The following is a 13,357-nucleotide window of genomic DNA, read 5'->3' on the forward strand; positions in this document are numbered from 1 at the left end:
TAGCTATGAGATAGCTACCCACAGTGCAACGCTCCAGAAATCGACGCTAGCCTCGGTACATGGACGCACACCACCAAATTATTGTGCTTTGTGTGGCCACGTGCATTCGACTTTATACAATCTGTTTTACAAAACCAGTTTATATAAAATCGGAATAATCCTGTAGTGTAGATGTACCCTGAGTCAACAGTGTGCCCTTGTTGCCAAGAAGGCTAAAGGCACATTGGGCTGCATTAGTAGGAACATTGCCAGCGGATTGAGGGATGTGATTATTCCCCTCTATTTGGCACTGGTGAGGCCACATCTGGAGTATTGTGTCCAGGTTTGGGTCCCCCACTACAGAAAGGATGCAAACAAATTGGAAAGAGTACAGCAGAGGGCAACAAAAATGATTAGAGAGCTCGGACACATGACTTATGAGAAGAGGCTGAGGGAACTGAGGTTATTTTTTCTGCAGAAGAGAAGAGTGGGGGAGTGGGATTTGATACCAGCTTTCAACTACCTTAAAGAGGTTCCAAAGAGGATGGATCTAGGCTGTTCTCAGCAGTGGCAAATGACAGAACAAGGGGCAATGGTCTCTAGTTACAGTGTGGGAGGTCTCGGTTGGATAGTAAGAAAAACTATATCACTAGGAGGGTGGCAAAATGCCTAAGGAGGTGGTGGAAACTCCATCCTTAGAGGTTTTTTAAGGCCCAGCTTGACAAAGACCTGGCTGGAATGATTGAGTTAGTGTTGGCCCTGCTATGAGCCAGGGGTTGGACTAGATGACCTCCTGACGTCTCTTTGAACCCTAATCTTCTATGGTTCTGTGAGTCTATGTGTCAATGATTCTTAATGGCAGATTAGGTGGTTCCATTGTTATTGCTCTTTATAGGCTCCACAGTTGCATACTATTGTGGGCATCAGTGCTTAAAAGATTTCCTATGGAACTGCTGCCTCAGCATTGAAACAGCACCATTGGAGGAACTGAGTCAGGAGTAAGTGGAGTGACCTGAAAGCACAGAGACATTGACACCCAAGGACAGGCACTTCTGCCCCACATCACATAGTGTCAGTCTCACTAACACACTCTAAACCACTAAGTTACTTGCAAATTAAAGGCCAGATTCATAAGTAGGCATCAACTGCTTTGAATTGCTCCAACAATGCAAATCAGCTGTAAACCTGGCTTACCTAGCCAGTGCATTCTGCTTGCTTTGCACTGCTCTGGTGTACTAGTGAATCTGCCATTGCAAGTTAAAATACCAAAAAAAACCAAACCCCAAAACCAAAATTGTACATATCTTCCAAATGTTAACAATATTGCATGGGTTGTTTTGTTGCTCATATATAACATTTGTAATAATTTTTAATAACTAACAAAATTTCCAATAAACTATTTTAAAATAGAGAAAAGACAGTGAGTGTGAATCTGTATTTGAGGACAAAAAGAACATTATAGAGATGTAAAAACCTGAAATTTGAGAGTTTTACTCCTATAAAATTCAGAGTTAAGATTCCACTGAAGTATGTTGCATACAAAAAAGGATAGGATAAGACAATCACAATTTAGGTACCCAAACAACCCTAACTCTTTCCTGTAGTGATACTCGGAGGGGGGAATACATGAGATGGGAAGGAAATTGATTTTGTCTTCAGAAGTCAGTTCAGTCTAACACATTTAAAATTATAATAAGAACATAAGAATGGCCACATTGGGTCAGACCAAAGGTCTGTCTAGCCCAGTATCCTGTCTTCTGACAGTGGCCAATGCCAAGTGCCCCAGAGGGAATGAACAGAACAGGTAATCATCAAGTAATCCATCCTGTTGCCAATTCCCAGCTTCTGGCAAACACAAACAGAGGCAAGGGATGCCATCTCTGCCCATCCTGGCTAATAGCCATTGGTGGACCAATCCTCCATGAACTTATCTAGCTCTTTTTTTAATCCTGTTGTAGTCTTGGCCTTCACAACATTCTCTGTAAAAGAGCTCCACAGATTGCACATTGTGTGAAAAAATGCTTCCTTTGTTTGTTTTAAACCTGCTGCCTATTAACCATATAGAAAAATCATGGTGTCACAATAGAGCTGAGTTAAGGTTGTTTAGGTGTCTTAACTGTGAAAGAGATGGCAGAGAGACAATGAGGAGTCCAGTGGCACCTTAAAGACTAACAGATTTATTATGGCATAAGCTTTTGTGGGTAAAAAACCCACTTCTTCAGATGCATGGAGTGAAAATTACAGATACAGGTATAAATATACTGGCACATGAAGAGAAGGGAGTTACCTTGCAAGTGAATAAACAGTGTTGACGAGGCCAATTCAGTTAGTGTGGACGTGGTCCCTTCCCAATAATTGATGAGGAGGTGTCAATACCAAGAGAGGGAAAATTGCTGTTGTAGTGAACCAGCCACTCCCAGTCCCTATTCAAAACCAAATTAATGGTGTTAAGTTTGCAAATGAATTGTAGCTCTGCAGTTTCTCTTTGAATTCTGTTTTTGAAGGGTTTTTTTTTGTTGAAGGATGGCTACTTTTAAATCTGTTATTGAATGTCCAGGGAGATTGAAGCGTTCTCCTACTGGCTTTTGTATGTTACCATTTCCGGTGTCTGATTTGTGTCCATTTATTCTTTTACATAGAGATTTTCCAGTTTGGCCAATGTATGTGGCAGAGGGGTATTGCTGGCACATGATGGCATATACCACGTTAGTAGATGTGCAGGTGAATGAGCCCCTGATGGTGTGGCTGATGTGGTTGGGTCCTCTGATGTGTTGCTGGAATAGATATGGGGACAGAGTAGGCAAAGGGGTTTGTTATAGGGATTGGTCCCTGGGTTAGTGTTTCTTTGGCGTGGTGTGTAGTTGCTGGTAAGTATTTGCTTCAGGTTGGGAGACTGTCTGTAAGCAAGGACTGGCCTGCCTCCCAAGGCCTGTGAGAGTGAGGGATCATTTTCCAGGATAGGTTGTAGATTGTTGATGATGTGCTGGATAGGTTTTAGCTAGGGGCTGTATGTGATGGAGAGTGGTGTTCTGTTATTTTCCTTGTTGGGCCTGTCCTGTTGTAGCTGACTTCTGGGTACCCATCTCGCTCTATCAATCTGTTTCCTTACTTCTTCAGGTGAGTATTGTAGACAGACAGAGACGAACAATGACAAGATCTTTATTAAGCATTCTTAAAACTACAATACCAACTGTAAAAATCTGGACCTTAAGGATTGATTTCAACGTGAGTAAGATGCCTAAATACTTGTGAATATGTGGTCCTTAAATTCCACAATCACTTTTACAAATTGAACTTTTGTAATTCATTGGGTGCTTTTGAAATTTTGCCTACTTTGCTCCAGCCACCTTGCAATCTAAGAAGACAAGCTACGTACAAATGATGGAGAAGAAAAACCCAGTCAAAATATGAGCAACTTTTATATGCAAGTTGTATACAATTTTTATGCACCTTACCTATTTTTTTAACATCAGTGATACTGGACTATCTATTCATTTAGCCAGTTTCTTTTAGGCATGTGCTAAAAGGGGATCTTGAGGGGACATTTGAAGGATAGGGTAGTGACCTTTCAGATCAGTTCGTGGTGAGTGTCCCATGTTTATAGAAAGAAAGATGGGGTGCAAGAATAGGAAAACAGAGTCATTGGAAGAGGGTAGGGAATAATTCTGAATGACAAACACATTTTTAAAAATCAGTCAGTTCCTGAATAATATGGAAACAAAAGAAGTTACCACATCTGAATGAATTACTTCCAAGGAACAATGACTTTCTTGATAAATCACTTTGAGATCTACTGATGAAAAGCGCTATATAAGAGCTAGGTATTATATTTTGGAATATATCTACCATTTAGCAAGTGATATCAGTTAATATTGTGTGGGCTTTTTGAGTCAGTATATAATTTAGTGATATCAAAATATAAAGCAAACATGTAAGGGCCTACTTCTGCTGCCATTTAAATCAGTGGAGTTGTCACTGACTTCAGTGAGAGCATATTTGGGTTAAATTACATGCTTCATGACCTTTAAGCTCCTTTAAATTTAAAAGTAATTGGCCATCATTTAGATCCTAATAACTACCTTTTCCCAATTATATTTTTAAAAAAATATATTTGCATAGTTTTCTACAAGTTATTCTATATAGAATCACAGAATAATAGAATATCAGGGTTGGAAGAGACCTCAGGAGGTCATCTAGCCTGCTCAAAGCAGGACCAATCCCCAACTAAATCATCCCAGCCAGGGCTTTGTCAAGCCTGACCTTAAAAACCTCCAAGGAAGGAGATTCCACTACCTCCGTATGTAACCCATTCCAGTGCTTCACCATCCACCTAGTGAAAAAGTTTTTCCTAATATCCAACCTAAACCTCCCCTACTGCAACTTAAGACCATTACTCCTTGTTCTGTCATCTGGTACCACTGAGAACAGATTTACGATCTATCCTTCTTGGATACGCCCTTTTCAGGTAGTTGAAAGCACGCTATCAAATCCACCCTCATTCTTTCTCTTTGTGACTAAATCCCAGTTTCCTCAGCCTTCCTCATAAGTCATGTGCTCAGCCCGCTAATCATTTTTGTTGCCCTTGCTGAACTCTTTCCAAATTTTTCCACATCGCTTCTGTGTGTGGGGCCCAAACTGGACACAGTACTCAGATGCAAGGTTCTCACCAATGTGATTAATTAGAGTGGGAATGATCACGTTCCTTTGATTGGTGCAATGCCCCATTTTATGCAGCCCAGTCTTAAAAGATAGCTGGTAGTTCTTTTACCTGTAAAGGGTTAACAAGGGAACCAAAACCTACATAGGAGACGAATAGGAAACCGATTTTTTCAGTGAGGAAGAACTCCGGGATTGTTTTGTCTTTGCTCTGCCTGTTTGTTCTCTCGGCTATGGAGGAAAGAGCTTTTTTTTTTTTTTCGTCTCCCAACTTTCTTTCTACCCTTCTGCTTCCCAAGTTGGGAGTACAAAAGAAAAGAATAGAGTTTATATGTATTTGTATTACATGCGTGGAGTTGCTGGAATGTTTAAATTGGATATCTTTTTGAATAAGGCTGATTATTCATATTTCTTTTAAGCAATAGCCTGTGTTATGTTATCTTGATGCAGTGATCATGTCAATTGTTTTTTTTTCTTTTTTTATATAAAGCTTTCTTTTGTAAAAAACTTGATTGGTTATTTTCCTGTTTATGCCATGCATTACAGGCAGCAAGGGGGATAGGTAATCTCTGTGCAAGGATACTTCTCTCTCAGGGAAAACTGGGGGGGGAAGAAGGAGGGGGAAGGTAAATCGTCCTCTCTGCTTTGTTAGGATTGAGTGGAAACTTCCTAGTATCCCCAGGCGGGAAAATCTGGAGGAAGTAAAGAGCAAGGAAGGAAGTGGGTTATTTCCCTTTGTTGGAGGCTGAGGGCATCTTGAGTCTTTGGGGTCCCCAGGGGAAAGTTTTTGGGGAGACCAGAGAGTTATCCAGTACTCAGAATCATGATTGGTGGCAGCGAGATAAGATCCAAGCTGGTAATTAAGCTTCGAGGTTCATGCTAAGCACCCAGATTTTGGACGCTAAGGTCCAGATTTGGGACAGAGGCTTATTACAGCCCCAAATGCCATTAGCCTTCTTGGCAACAAGGGCACACTGTCGCCTCATATCCAGCTTCTCATCCACTGTAACACCTAGGTCCTTTTCTGCAGAACTGCTGCCTAGCCATTCGGTCCCTAGTCTGTAGCAGTACATGGGATTCTTCGGTCCTAAGCGCAAGACTCTGCACTTGTCCTTGCTGAACCTCATCAGATTTCTTTTGGGCCAAGCCTCTAATTTGTCTAGGTCCCTCTGTATCCTACCCTTACCCTCCAGCATATCTACTACTCCTCCCAGTTTAGTGTCATCTGCAAACTTGCTGAGGGTGAAGACCACGCCATCCTCCAGATCATTAATGAAGATATTGAACAAAACTGGCCCCAGGACTGACCCTTGGGGCACTCCTCTTGATAATGGCTGGCAACTAGACATGGAGCCATTGATCACTACTCGTTGAGCCCGACGATCTAGCCAGCTTTCTATCCACCTTATAGTCCAGGGATTGGTAACCTTTGGCATGTGGATCACCAGATTAAGCACCCTGGCGGGCCGGGCCAGTTTGTTTACCTGCAGGTTTGGCTGATCCTGGCTCCCACTGGCTGTGGTTCGCCACTCCAGGCCAATGGGGTTTACTGGGACGTGGGACGAGGGGTGTGCTGGCTGTCTCTTCCCACACAGTGGGAGCAGGCTGACTGACCTGTAGTTCCCTGGATCCTCCTTACTCCCTGTTTTAAAGATGGGCACTACATTAGCCTTTTTCCAGTCATCCAGGACCTCCCCTGATCACTATGAGTTTTCAAAGATGACAGATATATTTGTCTCCATATAAATAGGGTAAATTAATACTTAAATATTCTTAATTTGCACATTTAAGAGGGCCTTATGTGGTACGTAAGCCTTGTACAGGGTAAATTTCATCCTGAATGATCATGTTAGTATATTTAGGAGGAATAGGGAAAAGGGATGTTGAGAAAAAGGATTTTGGGGAGTGAGGGGATTGAGGGGAGATGGTAATGGATGGGATAAGGGAGAAGCTTTCTTCAATAATTCCACTGGTGCTAATTCCTATTATATGTGTATGTGTTGTTGTGTTGTGCAACAAAATGTTTTAAAAGGGTAAAATAACTTCTTGAGACCAATTATAAAGTATCATGAATAGATTGTACAGTATAAATACTTCCACAGGGACCTGGGTTTGGTTAAAATGACCCATGAAATCTTACTAGGATGTAACATAAATATCAAAGATACCCCATAGTTGATTTAATGCAACATCATTTATAGGATGCTTTATCATGCTAGTGTCCCAAGGTTCTTTGCAGTAAAAATCAATAAAATCCATACAGCAGCAAAACGGTAACTGAGGCATATTGTAAATGGGGGAAAAAATTAGTTGCTATTAAAAACTCAAGCCAGAGCCAGTAGGTAATCTAATATAATTATTACAATTCATATTCCAGCCAGCACAAGATTATTATCTAATGCTTGTTTTCTGGTGCTGTTCAAAGTACTATTTCAACATTTCCCTGTAAGATTGTAGCAGACAGCTTTACATGAAAGAAGCATAATGCCATAAGGTTTGCTCAGCCATAGATTTGAGTCTGGTGTTTGAAATTAATAGCTGGCTTGAGCTTCGTAAAATCATCTAATAAAAGTATATGTATGGAGAAGGGCAGACCATCAGATGGTGCAAACACAGAAGGAGCTTGAGATGACAGCTGGATGCAAAAAGAGATTTTTCTTGTGGCTAATGACCATACTTGGGGCGGAAATAAAAAACTGAAATATTTGGGCCAAAAATCGCAGCATTTTCCAATTAAAACTATTTCCCTGGTGCCTCATGCTCTCATTTTCCTCAGTAAGTTGAGCTTCCTGTCTGGACTGCTCTGAGTGAGGGGAAGTAGTTAAACATGAAGTTTGACTATGAAGCTGTGCCCATAGAGGAGAATGGGGACTGGAGTCAACCAATGTATAACTCCCATGAGGCACCATGGCATCCTTTTTTAATCAAAACATTTCAGCTTTTGTCCTAAAAGTGAAAATGTTTTACTTTTATTTTTTTCTATAAAACAATTTTTTTTGCAGAAAACAGGCATTTTTCTCAAAATAAAAAATCCCATCAAATTTTTATTGGAAAAAAAATTGACTCTTTCTTCTTAGTATGTGAGAAATGATAATTTTTAAGAGCTGCTTAATACTTAAATCAATACTGTAAAGATCATGGGCCAACAATTGGGTTTTTAACCAATAGGAGGGGCTCTATGGTGGTAGCTTTGTTCTGACCTGACAATGAGCTTTTATGGCAGTCACACGAAGGCTACACAGTAGGGCAATCCAATATACAAATGGAATTTTATTAAAAGAATCTCAGGCAACAGATGATGTAAGATATATGCAGATTTTAGCAGTATGAAATCTAAATAGCCTAGCAATATAAATGGAGTTCAGAGTAGAAAATAACATCAAAATTCCTGTCACTATTTGCCAAAATATTTGTCTACAGAGCAGATGCATGCCCTATAAATTAATTACTGGTACTTTTATTTTGTACCTGTAGCAGGGTGCTGGTGCAGAAGCACCTAATTAACTCTGCCTGGTCACCCCAATCAAGGGAGGCAAGATTGGGGCTGATGGAAAAGGCCTGATGCCACCTGGAGGATTGGCAACACCCATGGGCCTGACAAGCCAAGGCTATAAAGGCTGAGAGGGAGCCAGAAGGAAGGGGGGCACATCAAAGGAGAGATCAGTCAGTCAGGGAGGGAGCTAGAGGCCTCCTCGCTGAAGGCTGAGTCTGCCTGTGAAGGAGGTAACCAAATCTGTAAAACTTGTATATAGATGGACACGGGTGGCGGGACAGTGTTAAGTAAATAAAGATGGGTGTTGCACAACCCTGAGGCCTCTGTGAGATTTTTTGAGGGTGGCAAACATGGAAGTAAGAGGGGCAGGTCATGGAACCTCTGTTACAGTACCCAATAAAAGCAATTCTGTTTTGGCAGGATTAAGAAAATTGCTATCTAAAATCTTGAATATCAAAAGCACCATTAGGTAAGAAAGAAGCTGACATACTAAGATGGGATGCAAAGGACAGATAAGTTTGAGTATTGTCTATGTATAATGGAAACTCTATTTCTACCACCTAATAGTGGCTCTGAGAGGTAATACAGAGATTCCAAAAAGGAACCAGAGCCAAGATAGAGTCTTAAGGGACATCACAGTGGGTAGAAATCTGTATGCTTCCCAAAAAGGGCCTCTGATCTACTGTCATCCTCAATAATGTATCCTCTGAAAAATGGCCTATTATTCTTTGAATCTATGTGGCTTTCAGACTCAGAAGCAGAAGGTTATTTAGAGAAGCCATAAAACAGATTCAGAGCACAGTTGCCAAAGTGGTAAATAAGCACCCTGACTTTCACAAGAAGCCAAAAATCAAGCTAATCCCATTTCAAAACCAGGGCCGCCCAGAGGATTCAGGGTGCCTGGGGCAAAGCAATTTTGGGGGGGCCTTTCCATAAAAAAAAAGTTGCAATACTATAGAACATTATATTCTCGTGGGGGCCCTTGTGGGGCCCAGGGCAAATTGACCCACTTGCCCTCCTCCCCCCACCCCGGGTGGCCCTGGGAAAAATAAACCTTTAAAAATCTTCCACGTCTCGGCACAAACCCAGTTTTGAGAGAACTTCTTTTCAAGTCACCTTTACAATGTATCGCTGGTTCTCAGCATCAGCTAGTACTTAAAGGCTCTAAAGCTCATTAAAAGTGTTGGACAATTATTTTCCACTAAAACTGTTTTTAGATCAAAAACTAGGGTTTTTTAAAATGCAGAAAAAATCACAGACAAAGTCTGCTTTCCTTCAAAACTTGTGTTTTTTTTTTTTTAATTGAAAAGTTGAAATTAGTCTGCCAAAACCTGAACATGGTTGGGGTTTCAAAAGTGTGTGGCCAAATATTTGTTGCTTGCTGTGTTTGATTGTTTATTGACAGTGACCAATGCCAAGTGCCCCAGAGGGAGTGAACCTAACAGGTAATGATCAAGTGATCTCTCTCTTGCCATTCATCTCCACCCTCTGACAAACAGAGGCTAGGTACACTATTCCTTACCCATCCTGGTTAATAGCCATTAATGGTCTTAACCTCCATGAATTTATCTGTTTCCTAGAGACTGGCTCCATGGGGTCCCTCACAAACTAGAGACAGTTTCTGTGGGTTTGTCTTTAGTATAGCTTATGTACATACTCCATGAACTGAGCATTTGAGCTTGTTCCAGAATCTGGGATGAGCCTATGTTGTGAAAACTGAAATGCTCAAAATAGCACATGCATGTGAATGGACGCAGGGTGCTAAAATTAAATTAACCCAGGGGTTCTCAAACTGGGGGTCGTGACCCCTCATGGGATCACGAGGTTATTACTGGGGGCTGTGAGCTGTCAGCCTCCACCTCAAACCCTGCTTTGCCTCCAGCATTTATAATAGTGTTAAATATACAAAAAAAGTGTTTTTAATCTATAAGGGTGGGGTCGCATTCAGAGGTGTGCTATGTGAAAGGGTTCATCAGTACAAAAGTTTGAGAACCACTGAATTAACCCCTCTGGAGCCTTGGGGAATGCAGGGGATGGGGGCGTCTCCCTAGGTAGGGTTGGGAAGGAGGTAGTGATGTAGGATATTGCTCTTCTCATGTGATCCCTCCCCCATCGCTCTCTTGGCTCTATCACTGTTAATCTAAAGCGGCTAATTTTAATGAAGCTACCCTCCCCGACATGACTCTTCCTATGGCACTGAAATTAAATGTAGACTATAATTTGGCATTTGAGAAGTGAAAGGGATGGTAGCCCTAAGGGAAAAGATAACAGCTTGGCTTTTTGTGTTGAACAGCTGTCTGCAAGCCTCAAACTGCTGAATGAGCTTTAGGGTAGGGAAGGCTGTATCTCCCCAAACAGCCTGGCCCTGCCCCCTATCTGATCCCCACCCACTTCCTGTCCCTCGACTGCCCCCTTCAGAATCCCCAACCCATCCTGCTCCTTTTTCCCTCACTGCCTTCCCAAGACCCTCTCCCCACATCCTTGGTGATGGGATGTTTTGACAATCTAATTCTTACATCTCTAATGAAAACCTAAGAGCATCATGTGGCTAAACCCACTGACAATGTTTTTAGGAGAAAGAGTAATATTTTAATTTAATGAGTGGCAGCATGGTCTGATGGATAGGGCACTGAACTGAGACTCTGGAGATTAGTTCTATTCCTAGTTACACCACTTATCTGTTGTGTGATGTGTCTTTGTGGCTACATCTACACTATAAGCTAGGGATGTGATTCCTTTGCTTGTGTATGCATACCCACTGTTTTAAGGCTGGTTTGTTCTCAACAGAGCTCGGCCAAATCTCCGCTGCCTCTTTTGCTACCACGGCTGTACTGCCATTTATACACACGTTAGCTTCATTAGAGCTGGAGAGAATATGTGTAGATGAGCAGGGGAATCACACCTCTAGCTTGTAGTGTAAATCTAGCCCGTGCCTCTTTCTTCTGACACTCTTTGTGTGTTTTGTCTTCTTACCAGTACACTCTTCAGGGCAGGGGACTGTCACTTACTTTGTGTTTGTGCAGTTCTCAGCCTAACAGGATCCTGATCTTAGTTGGGACCTCCAGATGTTATAATAATTAATTAATTTCCTCAGTTAGGGGAAAAAAGTGTGTTTTTCTACAGTGACTGGTACTAGCCATTTGTAAAACTGCTTCATATATCATTGATACAACATCAAGTATGGAATACTTTTTTGTCCTGAGTTTGACTCACAAGATATTGGGTAACCAACATAGAAAAAATGAAACAGATCTCATGTTCACACAAGTGAACAACACAGTCTAACTTTGACTTAAAGAAAGGCTCTACCCTAACGAATGACTCTGTAAGTTGGTATCATATGATTCTATATCTACTGTGCTCAATTTACAAATAAAACTATTTTTCTCTGCTAGATCGCAGACTCATGAAAAAATCAAGATGGCCTTTTTCCATCTCATGCATCACCAACTTGAGACATCTTACAACATTTTCTATGCCTGTGAACTCCACTGTCTTCAGATAATAGGATCATAGAAATGTATGGCTGGAAGGCACCTTCCCTGACAGGTGTTGTCCCACCTGTTCTTAGAAACCTCCAGTAAGGGAGAATCCACAACCTCCCTGGGAAACTTATTCCAGAGCTTATATCCTTATAGCTGGAATTTTTTTGCTAATATCTAACCTAAATCTCCCTTGCTGCAGATAAAGCACATTACTTCTTGTCCTACCTTCAGTGGACATTGAGAAGAATTTATCACAATCCTCTTTATAAGAGCCCTTTACATATTTGAAAACTGTTATGTTCCTGCTCCATCTTCTTAAGACTCAACATGACCCATTTTTAACCTTTTCTCATAGGTCACGTTTTCTAAACATTTCATCATTTTTCATTGTCCCCAGTTTGTGCATATCTTTCCTAAAGTGTGGTGCCCAGAATTGGACACCAATATACCAACCGAGGTCTACCAGAGCTGAGTAGAGCAGGTCAATTACCTCCCGTGCCTTACGTATTAACATCAAAGACTGTCATTAACCTTTTTCGTAGCTGCAACACATTAACTCATATTCGATTTGTAATTCAATAAAATCCCCAGACCCTTTTCAGCAGTACTACCACCTAGTCGGTTATTCCCCATTTTGTAGTTGTACATTTGATTGTTTTCTTATAAGTGTAGTACTGTGCACTTGTCTTTATTGAATTTCATCATGTTGATTTCAGACCAAGTCTTTAATTTGTCTACACCTTTTTTCCCTAATTTAATTTGTCATGGCCATTTTGAATTCTAATTCTGTCTTCCAAAGTACTTGAAACCCCTTCCAGTTTTTTGTAACCTGGAAATTTTTAAGCATACTCTCCATTCCATTATCCAAATAATTAATGAACATTTTGAATAGTACTAGACCAGGGATTGGCAACCTTTGGCATGCGGCCCGTCAGGGGCTATGGGAAGTGGTGTGGGCCAAGGGACTTGCTGGCCACTGCTTTCTGCAGCCCCCATTGCCCTGAAATGACAAACTGCGGCCAGTGGGAGCTTTGATTGGCCGAACCTGCGAATGCTGCAGGTAAACAAACTGTCCTGACCCGCCAGTGGCTTTCCCGGACAGGCCACATGCCAAAGGTTGCTGATTCCTGTACTAGACTCAGGACTCACCCCTTCAGGGCCCCACTACAGATACCCTGCCAGTTATTAATCATTGATAACTATTTTCTGAGTATGGTCTTTCAACCAGTTGAGCACCTACCTTATAGTAGTTTCATCTAGACATCATTTCCCTAGTTTGCTTATGAGAATGTCATGTTGGACCATTTCAAAATCCTTACTAATACTATTTCTTGAAAAATCCATGATGGCTATACTTTATACCCCTATTGTCTTTTAGGGTCTTACAAATTGGTTTCTTAATAATTTGTTCCAGTATCTTTCCAAGTATTGAAGTTAGACTGATTGTTCTATAATTCCCTGGGTCCTCATTGCTCCCTTTTTTTAAAGATGGGTACTATGTCTGCTCTTCCTCAGTCCTATGGGACCTCACCCATCCTCCAGGAGTTCCTGAAGATCAGGGGCAGCTCTAGCCATTTCGCCACCCCAAGCACGGCGGCATGCCGCAGGGGGAGCTCTGCCAGTCGCCAGTCCCACGACTCCGGTGGACCTCCCGCAGACGTGCCTGCGGAGGGTCCGCTGGTCCCACGGCTCCAGTGGACCTCCCGCAGGCGTGCCTGTGGATGCTGCACCGAAGCCGCAGGAC

Source organism: Chelonoidis abingdonii, chromosome 2 (assembly GCF_003597395.2).
Source record: "Chelonoidis abingdonii isolate Lonesome George chromosome 2, CheloAbing_2.0, whole genome shotgun sequence".
In the NCBI taxonomy this organism is placed as follows: domain Eukaryota; kingdom Metazoa; phylum Chordata; order Testudines; family Testudinidae; genus Chelonoidis; species Chelonoidis abingdonii.